Source organism: Osmerus mordax, chromosome 28, assembly GCF_038355195.1.
Source record: "Osmerus mordax isolate fOsmMor3 chromosome 28, fOsmMor3.pri, whole genome shotgun sequence".
NCBI lineage: Eukaryota > Metazoa > Chordata > Actinopteri > Osmeriformes > Osmeridae > Osmerus > Osmerus mordax.
The window spans coordinates 7,842,186-7,852,614 of record NC_090077.1 but is presented as its reverse complement, the minus strand read 5'-3'; the positions used below and the strand labels follow the sequence as shown (position 1 = coordinate 7,852,614).

General features: G+C 42.5%; 3 non-coding genes and 1 pseudogene across 3 annotated transcripts; all 4 read right to left on the bottom strand.

Moving 5' to 3' along the window:
- Positions 1-4,405: 4,405 nt before the first annotated feature.
- LOC136938308 (5S ribosomal RNA) lies at positions 4,406-4,524 on the bottom strand. Its single transcript, XR_010875254.1, has one exon. It is a non-coding gene; the product is annotated as a 5S ribosomal RNA (ribosomal RNA).
- A 145-nt stretch (positions 4,525-4,669) lies between these two features.
- Positions 4,670-4,788, bottom strand: LOC136938320 (5S ribosomal RNA). Its single transcript, XR_010875260.1, has one exon. It is a non-coding gene; the product is annotated as a 5S ribosomal RNA (ribosomal RNA).
- Positions 4,789-5,027: 239 nt separating this feature from the next.
- LOC136938322 (5S ribosomal RNA) lies at positions 5,028-5,146 on the bottom strand. Its single transcript, XR_010875261.1, has one exon. It is a non-coding gene; the product is annotated as a 5S ribosomal RNA (ribosomal RNA).
- Positions 5,147-5,553: 407 nt separating this feature from the next.
- Positions 5,554-5,672, bottom strand: LOC136938315 (5S ribosomal RNA; annotated as a pseudogene).
- Positions 5,673-10,429: the final 4,757 nt, after the last annotated feature.

Below are 10,429 nucleotides of genomic sequence, written 5' to 3'. Positions count from 1 at the left end.
GGAGCAGTACATTGATCTAGCTTAACAGCAAGTTCATTTATATATATATTAAATAAAGTTGTACTTACATTACAGCCCTGACGAACACCCCTTCCTTGAGTGAAGAAATCTGTTTGTTTATCCCCAATTTTGACAGCACATTTATTTTCCAAATACATTGATTTAACCAAGTCATATGTTTTGCCCCCTATACCACACTGTATAAGTCTATAGTAGAGCCCTTCATGCCAAATAGAGTCAAAAGCTTTTTTGAAGTCAATAAAACAAGCAAATATTTTACAATTTTTTGTTTGGTGTACATGTTTGTTAATTAGACTGTGAAGGGTATATACATGATCGGTGGTTCGATGTTTTGGGACAAAACCAATTTGATTTCTGCTCAAGATGGTGTGTTCATCAAGGAAATCTAGTATTCTTCTATTTATTATACTACAGAATAGTTTACCTACACAACTGCTGACACAGATGCCACGGTAATTATTAGGGTCTGATTTGTCTCCATTCTTGTGAATGGGGGAAATGAGCCCTTCGCACCAGATGCCAGGAAAACATCCTGACTGTAAAATGATGTTGAACAACTTCAACATTGCACCCTACATCTCTGGGGTGCTGCATTTAAGCATTTCGTTAGTAATGCTGTCTGGACCACAAGCTTTCCTTGACTTGAGAGATTTTGTTTGTTGGGTTAATTCTTCCCAAGTAATTGGGAAATCAATGGGGTTTTGGTTGTCTTTGATTGTTTCTTCTAATGTTTGGAGTTTTTCTTGTATAATACATTGATCTGAATTCATATGATTGATTGGTATGTCTTTGTACAGATTTTCAAAATGTGCTCTCCAGATGTCACCATTTTGGATGGGTAATGCTTGAGTTTTTTTTGCGTTGAAGTTGTTCCACATATCCCAGAATTGATTTTGATTAATTGCGTTCTCAATATCTTCAAGTTTCATCTGGGTATAGTTTTGTTTTTTGTTTCTAATTGTACGTTTATATTTGTTTAAAATGTCATTGTACCTAGTGCGTAGGGCTGGGTTTTTTGGTTGCCGGTGTTTTTCATTTGCTATTTTCCTTAGGTCTTTTCTGATGGTTTTACATTCTTGATCAAACCATTTTTCAGTATTTTGCCTTTTAATTGGTTTCCGTCTGTGTTTGATAAGGTCTGCTTTGATAGCTGCTTTGTGAAATATCATATTTATATTATCAATGGCCTTGTTTACACCATCTCTGGTTGGGGCGTATTGATTTTGGTCATATTTTGATATGTCACTCATCAGATCAGGTGAGTTCAAGGCCATGATGAACTTGTCTCCACTGTCAGGGGCCCATCTGTATGTAGGATGTAATTTATACAGTTTATTGGGTGCCTTCTTTGTTTCACTCAGTTGACCTGACAGTTTAAAAAATAGATTTATTTGGTTGTGGTCTGAGAGGGGGGATTGCTCTCTGACAGTGAATGCACTGATAGTGGAGGGGTCCATGTCAGTGATTGCATAGTCTACCACACTAGACCCAAGAGCTGATGAGTATGTGAATCTCCCCAAAGAGTCCCCTCTGAACCTACCATTAACTATGTACAGGCCTAAGGCCCGACATAGATGCACTACCTCCTTGCCACTTTGATTTATTACAGAGTCAAGGTTATTCCGGTGGGTGATGGTAGGTGTGGTAAACAGGGGAGACTGACCAAACACATGGTTGTTGCCCTGTGTGTCGATTATGTCAGGTTCGGTTCCTGTCCGTCCATTCAGATCTCCAATTAGGAGCACGTTTCCCTGGGTTTGGAAATATGTAAATTTCGGAATGGAGAGTTTCAAAAATGTCTTCTTCAAAGTAAGGAGAATCTATTGGGGGTATATAAATAGCACAGAGATATAGATCTCTATCAGTGATTCCCAGGGTTTGATCTAACCTTAACCAGATATAGGATTTACCCTGTTTAACTGGTGAGATATGATGGCAAAGACCTTCTTTATACCACACCAAGATCCCCCCCGATGTTCTGCCCTTGCGTATTTTAGTTAGTTTTAAAGAGGGCACCATGACTTCATTGTATCCTGGGGGACAGTGAGTGAGCAGATTATTTTGACACCATGTTTCTGTCAGCACAATTATATCAACATCTTTGATAGAGTTCATAAATTCAGGGTTTCCACTCTTCAGCTCAAAGGTTGAGGAGTGAAGACCCTGTATATTCCAACAACTTACATGAAATGAACGCATTTGAAAACAATCAAAATGAACCTGGATAGTGAGACAAATTAAAACACCTACAATTATTTCTCTATTAACAACACTATATAATAAATGTATTTTATGGAGGTGTACTGTTTTGCAAATATTACCACTGTATGGGTTACTACTATTTTTATTACTACTACTACAAACAGTATAGTTCCATGTTGTTCTGTTTGTCAACTGGGAAGGTGTACAGTACAACTTAGCTGGATAGAAGCCTGGTGCACAGGGTGTGCAGCATCTCCCTGATGTCTCCCAGCTCAGAGGTAGCAGGGGAAGGGGCTGTGGCAGCAGCCTGGGCTACAGCTGCAGCATAGCTCCGCTGCTGTGGGTGTGGAGGGGGACAAGGGGCTGCAGCATAGCTCTGCTGCTGTGGATGTGGAGTGGGACAAGGGCCTGTAGTATAGCTCCGCTGCTGTGGGTGTGGAGGGGGACAAGGGGCTGCAGCATAGCTCCGCTGCTGTGGATGTTGAGGGGGACAACGGGCTGCAGCATAGCTCTGCTGCTGTGGGTGTGGAGGGGGACAAGGGGCTGCAGCATAGCTCCGCTGCTGTGGGTGTGGAGGGGGACAAGGGGCTGCAGCATAGCTCAGCTGCTGTGGGTGTGGAGGGGGACAAGGGGCTGCAGCATAGCTCCGCTGCTGTGGATGTTGAGGGGGACAAGGGGCTGCAGCATAGCTCCGCTGCTGTGGGTGTGGAGGGGGACAAGGGGCTGCAGGATAGCTCTGCTGCTGTGGGTGTGGAGGGGGACAAGGGGCTGCAGCATAGCTCTGCTGCTGTGAATGTGGAGGGGGACAAGAGGCTGCAGCATAGCTCCGCTGCTGTGGATGTGGAGGGGGACAAGGGGCTGCAGCATAGCTCTGCTGCTGTGGGTGTGGAGGGGGACAAGGGGCTGCAGCATAGCTCTGCTGCTGTGGGTGTGGAGGGGGTTGGTGGGCAGAAGTTGGGGAGGGGGAAGGTGGTCTCCTCTGGTTGTGCCTCACAGTGGTGAGGTGGTGGCTGTGTGGGGAGTGGGATGTCCAGGCTGGATTGTTGTGTCTCCTCGCAGCAGGGGGGATGATTCTAGGGTGGTAGTGGTTAGGAGAAGGGTTGTCTCTGAAGCTCCCAGTAGGGGAGGGGGTGGAGGGGCTGCGTCCCAGAGCTGCATCTTTGAGGGTCTTTGCAAATATCCCCACCTTCTCTTTGTGTACGTGGAGTCCGTCATAAAGGTCCCAGGTGCCAATGGTTGGGTGGAAGGCCAGGTGGACATTAGGTAAGGTGGAACATCCTCTTCTGACCTCCATATTAATATCATGGATGACATGAGGGGGGGTGTCTGTCCTAGGAAGTAGAGTGGAGACCACAATTCGGGTATCAGGGAACTCCATACTGGCCTGCTCCGCCATCTTCTTTATTGCTTCAGCGGTGTCCTTTCGGAGGCTGTGCAGGTCGTTTGTTCCTGTGTGGATCACCAGGCACTGAGGGCTCTTGAGGGTCTCCTTTTTCAGCAGCTTCATTGCCTGGCCTGTGGTGCTGCAGCGTTTAGACAGCACTTTTTTACCTGGAAAAAGTTTTCTTGTGTCCAAGAATTTCCCATTTGAATCGGCCAGCAGGACCACTTGTGGGGCTTGTTCTTCAGGAGTGGAGGTGAGCTGGGATGGGCAGGGCTGGCCGTTGGCAGTTGGGTGTGTGGATGTATCAGGAGGTGTCAGGGAGTTGTTGGGCTGGGTGCTGGTTAGTGAGAATGGGACAGAATCAAGGCAAGGATTTGGGACACTGGCAGGGAGAGTCTGTGTCTCTGTACTTGTTGTTGTGGGGATTGATGAGAGTTTGTCTGTCAGGTGTTGGACTTGTCTGATGAAGCTCCTTTCTCTCCTCTCAGCATCTTCCTTTATTTTGGTTAACTGAGCACGGAGTACACTGTTTTCCTGTCTGAGTGCCTCTAGACTTCCTCTGAAGTCAGATGCAGAGGCCTGGTTGTCCCTCTTGAGCTGCTGGAGCTCCTCTCTAAGCTGCTGTAAAGTACTGTCTGGGAGGTTGGACAGCCTCTCTCTCAGCCTCTCTCTCTCTCTCTCTCTCTCTCTCTCTCTCTCTCTCTCTCTCTCTCTCTCTCTCTCTCTCTCTGTAAAATGAAAGCAGCTTCCAGCCCCTTTCATGAAGGACTACTTGTGCATATTGCAAGTGAGCAAAAGAGCATACAGCACCTGGTATTCCCAGGCGGTCTCCCATCCAAGTACTAACCAGGCCCAACCCTGCTTAGCTTCCGAGATCGGACGAGATCGGGCGTTGCCATGCTGGTTTGGCCGTACGAAATACGTTGACAACCATAGGCCACTTATTCATAACCAGATTTGGTATTTGACAATCCAAGGTGGTCTCTCTCTCTCGGCAAAATGAAAGCAGCTTCCAGCTCCTTTCATGAAGGACTACTTGTGCATATTGCAAGTGAGCAAATAAGCATACAGCACCTGGTATTCCCAGGCGGTCTCCCATCCAAATACTAACCAGGCCCAACCCTGCTTAGCTTCCGAGATCAGACGAGATCGGGCGTTGCCATGCTGGTTTGGCCGTACGAAATACGTTGACAACCATAGGCCACTTATTCATAACCAGATTTGGTATTTGACAGTCCAAGGTGGTCTCTCTCCTTCTCTCTCTCTCTCTCTCTCTCTCTCTCTCTCTCTCTCTCTCTCTCTCTCTCTCTCTCTCTCTCTCTCTCTCTCTCTCTCTCTCTCTCTCTCTCTCTGCAAAATGAAAGCAGCTTCCAGCCCCTTTCATGAAGGACTACTTGTGCATATTGCAAGTGAGCAAAAGAGCCTACAGCACCTGGTATTCCCAGGCGGTCTCCCATCCAAGTACTAACCAGGCCCAACCCTGCTTAGCTTCCGAGATCGGACGAGATCGGGCATTGCCATGCTGGTTTGGCCGTACGAAATACGTTGACAACCATAGGCTACTTATTCATAACCAGATTTGGTATTTGACAATCCAAGGTGGTCTCTCTCTCTCTCGGCAAAATGAAAGCAGCTTCCAGCCCCTTTCATGAAGGACTACTTGTGCATATTGCAAGTGAGCAAAAGAGCATACAGCACCTGGTATTCCCAGGCGGTCTCCAATCCAAGTACTAACGAGGCCCAACCCTGCTTAGCTTCCGAGATCGGGCGTTGCCATGCTGGTTTGGCCGTACGAAATACGTTGAAAACCATAGGCTACTTATTCATAACCAGATTTGGTATTTGACAGTCCAAGGTGGTCTCTTTCTCTCTCTCTCGGCAAAATGAAAGCAGCTTCCAGCCCCTTTCATGAAGGACTACTTGTGCATATTGCAAGTGAGCAAAAGAGCCTACAGCACCTGGTATTCCAAGGCGGTCTCCCATCCAAGTACTAACCAGGCCCAACCCTGCTTAGCTTCCGAGATCGGACGAGATCGGACGTTGCCATGCTGGTTTGGCCGTACGAAATACGTTGACAACCATAGGCTACTTATTCATAAGAATATTTGGTATTTGACAATCCAAGGTGGTCGCTCTCTCTCTCTCTCTCTATAGCCTATGGTTGTCAACGTATTACGTAAAGTGCTTTTCAGCTCCTGAATAGCCGTTTTCAATGCATTTACACTGTGTGAAATTGTACTAGTTCACATTACATGACTTTGACTTAGATTTAGACTAAAACAGGCCACACTGACTCAAAACAACTGTAAATCACCGAATCCATGCTACTTGACAAGATTAAGCCATTAGATTCCGAGTTTTGAGACTTTCATTCTTTAATGCTTTAAAGTGCTTTTCAGATCCTGAATAGCCGTTTTCAATGCATTTACACTGTTTTGCATTGTACTAGTTCACATTACATGACTTTGACTTACATATCAGGCTAAAACAGGCCACACTGACTCAAATCAACTGTAAATCACCGAATCCATGCTACTTGACAAGATTTAGCCATTAGATTCCGAGTTTTGAGACTTTCATTCTTTGATGCTTTAAAGTGCTTTTCAGCTCCTGAATGGCCGTTTTCAATGCATTTACACTGTTTTGCATTGTACTAGTTCACATTACATGACTTTGACTTACATATCAGGCTAAAACAGGCCACACTGACTCAAATCAACTGTAAATCACCGAATCCATGGTACTTGACAAGATTTAGCTATTAGATTCCGAGTTTTGAGACTTTCATTCTTTGATGCTTTAAAGTACTTTTCAGATCCGGAATAGCCGTTTTCAATGCATTTTCACTGTTTGGTATTGTACTAGTTCACATTAGATGACTTTGACTCAGATATCAGGCTTAAACAGGCCACACTGACTCAAATCAACTGTAAATCACCAAATCCATGCTACTTGACAAGATTTAGCCATTAGATTCCGAGTTTTGAGACTTTCATTCTTTTATTGCTTTAAAGTGCTTTTCAGCTCCTGAATGGCCGTTTTCAATGCATGTACACTGTTTGGCATTGTATTGGTTCACGTTACATGACTTAGATTTCAGGCTAAAACAGGCCACACTGACTCAAATCAACTGTAAATCACCGAATCCATTCTACTTGACAAGATTAAGCCATTAGATTCCGAGTTTTGAGACTTTTATTCTTTTATTGCTTTAAAGTGCTTTTCAGCTCCTGAATAGCCATTTTCAATGCATTTACACTGTTTTGCATTGTACTAGTTCACTTTACATGACTTTGACTTACATATCAGGCTAAAACCGGCCACACTGACTCAAATCAACTGTAAATCACCGAATCAATGCTACTTGACAAGATTTAGCCATTAGATTCCAAGTTTTGAGACGTTCATACTTTTATTGCTTTAGAGTGCTTTTCAGCTTCTTAATAGCCGTTTTCAATGCATTTACACTGTTTTGCATTGTACTGGTTCACATTACATTTACATTTAGTCATTTAGCGGACGCTCTTATCCAGAGCGACTTACAGTAAGTACAGGGACATTCCCCCGAGGCAAGTAGGGTGAAGTGCCTTGCCCAAGGACACAACGTCAGTTGGCATGACCGGGAATTGAACTGGCAACCTTCGGATTAATAGCCCGATTCCCTCACCGCTCAGCCATCTGACTCTCACATTACATGACTTTGCCTTATATTTCAGCCTAAAACAGGCCACACTGACTCAAATAAACTGTAAATCATCGAATCCATGCTACTTGACAAGATTAAGCCATTAGATTCCGAGTTTTGAGACTTTTATTCTTTTATTGCTTTAAAGTGCTTTTCAGCTCCTGAATGGCCGTTTTCAATGCATGTACACTGTTTGGCATTGTACTGGTTCACATTACATGACTTAGATTTCAGGCTAAAACAGGCCACACTGACTCAAATCAACTGTAAATCACCGAATCCATGCTACTTGACAAGATTAAGCCATTAGATTCCGAGTTTTGAGACTTTTATTCTTTTATTGATTTAAAGTGCTTTTCAGCTCCTGAATAGCCGTTTTCAATGCATTTACACTGTTTGGCATTGTACTAGTTCACATTACATGACTTTTACTTAGATATCAGGCTTAAACAGGCCACACTGACTCAAATCAACTGTAAATCATCGAATCCATGCTACTTGACAAGATTAAGCCATTAGATTCCGAGTTTTGAGACTTTTACTCTTTTATTGCTTTAAAGTGCTTTTCAGCACCTTAATAGTCGTTTTCAAGCTGTTTGGCATTGTACTTAGTTCACATTACATGACTTTGACTTACATTTCAGCCTAAAACAGGCCACACTGACTCAAATAAATTGTAAATCACCGAATCCATGCTACTTGGACAAGATTTTGCCATTAGATTCCACGTTTTGAGACTTTCATACTTTTATTTCTTTAGAGTGCTTTTCAGATCCTGAATGGCCGTTTTCAATGCATGTACACTGTTTTGCATTGTACTAGTTCACATTACATGACTTTGACTTACATATCAGGCTAAAACAGGCCACACTGACTCAAATCAACTGTAAATCACCGAATCCATGCTACTTGACAGGATTTAGCCATTAGATTCCGAGTTTTGAGACTTTCATTCTTTTATTGCTTTAAAGTGCTTTTCAGCTCCTGAATGGCCGTTTTCAATGCATGTACACTGTTTGGCATTGTACTGGTTCACATTACATGACTTAGATTTCAGGCTAAAACAGGCCACACTGACTCAAATCAACTGTAAATCACCGAATCCATGCTACTTGACAAGATTAAGCCATTAGATTCCGAGTTTTGAGACTTTTATTCTTTTATTGCTTTAAAGTGCTTTTCAGCTCCTGAATAGCCATTTTCAATGCATTTACACTGTTTGGCATTGTACTAGTTCACATTACATGACTTTGACTTAGATATCAGGCTTAAACAGGCCACACTGACTCAAATCAACTGTAAATCACCAAATCCATGCTACTTGACAAGATTTAGCTATTAGATTCCGAGTTTTGAGACTTTCATTCTTTTATGCTTTAAAGTGCTTTTCAGCTACTTAATAGCCGTTTTCAATGCATTTACACTGTTTGGCATTGTACTAGTTCACATTACATGACTTTGACTTAGATATCAGGCTTAAACAGGCCACACTGACTCAAATCAACTGTAAATCATCGAATCCATGCTACTTGACAAGATTAAGCCATTAGATTCCAAGTTTTGAGACTTTTATTCTTTTATTGCTTTAAAGTGCTTCTCAGCTCCTTAATAGTCGTTTTCAAGCTGTTTGGCATTGTACTTAGTTCACATTACATGACTTTGACTTAGATTTCAGCCTAAAACAGGCCACACTGACTCAAATCAATTGTAAATCACCGAATCCATGCTACTTGGACAAGATTTAGCCATTAGATTCCAAGTTTTGAGACGTTCATACTTTTATTGCTTTAGAGTGCTTTTCAGCTCCTGAATGGCCGTTGTCAATGCATGTACACTGTTTGGCATTGTACTGGTTCACATTACATGACTTAGATTTCAGGCTAAAACAGGCCACACTGACTCAAATCAACTGTAAATCACCGAATCCATGCTACTTGACAAGATTAAGCCATTAGATTCCGAGTTTTGAGACTTTTATTCTTTTATTGCTTTAAAGTGCTTTTCAGCTCCTGAATGGCCGTTTTCAATGCATGTACACTGTTTGGCATTGTATTGGTTCACATTACATGACTTAGATTTCAGGCTAAAACAGGCCACACTGACTCAAATCAACTGTAAATCACCGAATCCATGCTACTTGACAAGATTAAGCCATTAGATTCCGAGTTTTGAGACTTTTATTCTTTTATTGCTTTAAAGTGCTTTTCAGCTCCTGAATGGCCGTTTTCAATGCATTTACACTGTTTTGCATTGTACTAGTTCACATTACATGACTTTGACTTACATATCAGGCTAAAACCGGCCACACTGACTCAAATCAACTGTAAATCACCGAATCCATGCTACTTGACAAGATTTAGCCATTAGATTCCAAGTTTTGAGACGTTCATACTTTTATTGCTTTAGAGTGCTTTTCAGCTCCTGAATGGCCGTTTTCAATGAATTTACACTGTTTGGCATTGTACTAGTTCACATTACATGACTTTGACTTAGATATCAGGCTTAAACAACAGGCCACACTGACTCAAATCAACTGTAAATCACCGAATCCATGCTACTTGGACAAGATTTAGCCATTAGATTCCAAGTTTTGAGACGTTCATACTTTTATTGCTTTAGAGTGCTTTTCAGCTCCTGAATGGCCGTTTTCAATGAATTTACACTGTTTGGCATTGTACTAGTTCACATTACATGACTTTGACTTAGATATCAGGCTTAAACAACAGGCCACACTGACTCAAATCAACTGTAAATCACCGAATCCATGCTACTTGGACAAGATTTAGCCATTAGATTCCAAGTTTTGAGACTTTCATACTTTTATTGCTTTAGAGTGCTTTTCAACTCCTGAATGGCCGTTTTCAATGCAATTTACACTGTTTGGCATTGTACTGGTTCACATTACATGACTTATATTTCAGGCTACAACAGGCCACACTGACTCAAATCAACTGTAAATAACCGAATCCATGCTACTTGACAAGATTTAGCTATTAGATTCCGAGTTTTGAGACTTTAATTCCTTGATGCTTTAAAGTGCTTTTCATCTCCTGAATAGCCGTTTTCAATGCATTTACACTGTTTGACATTGTACTAGTTCAAATTACATGACTTTGACTTAGATATCAGGCTTAAAC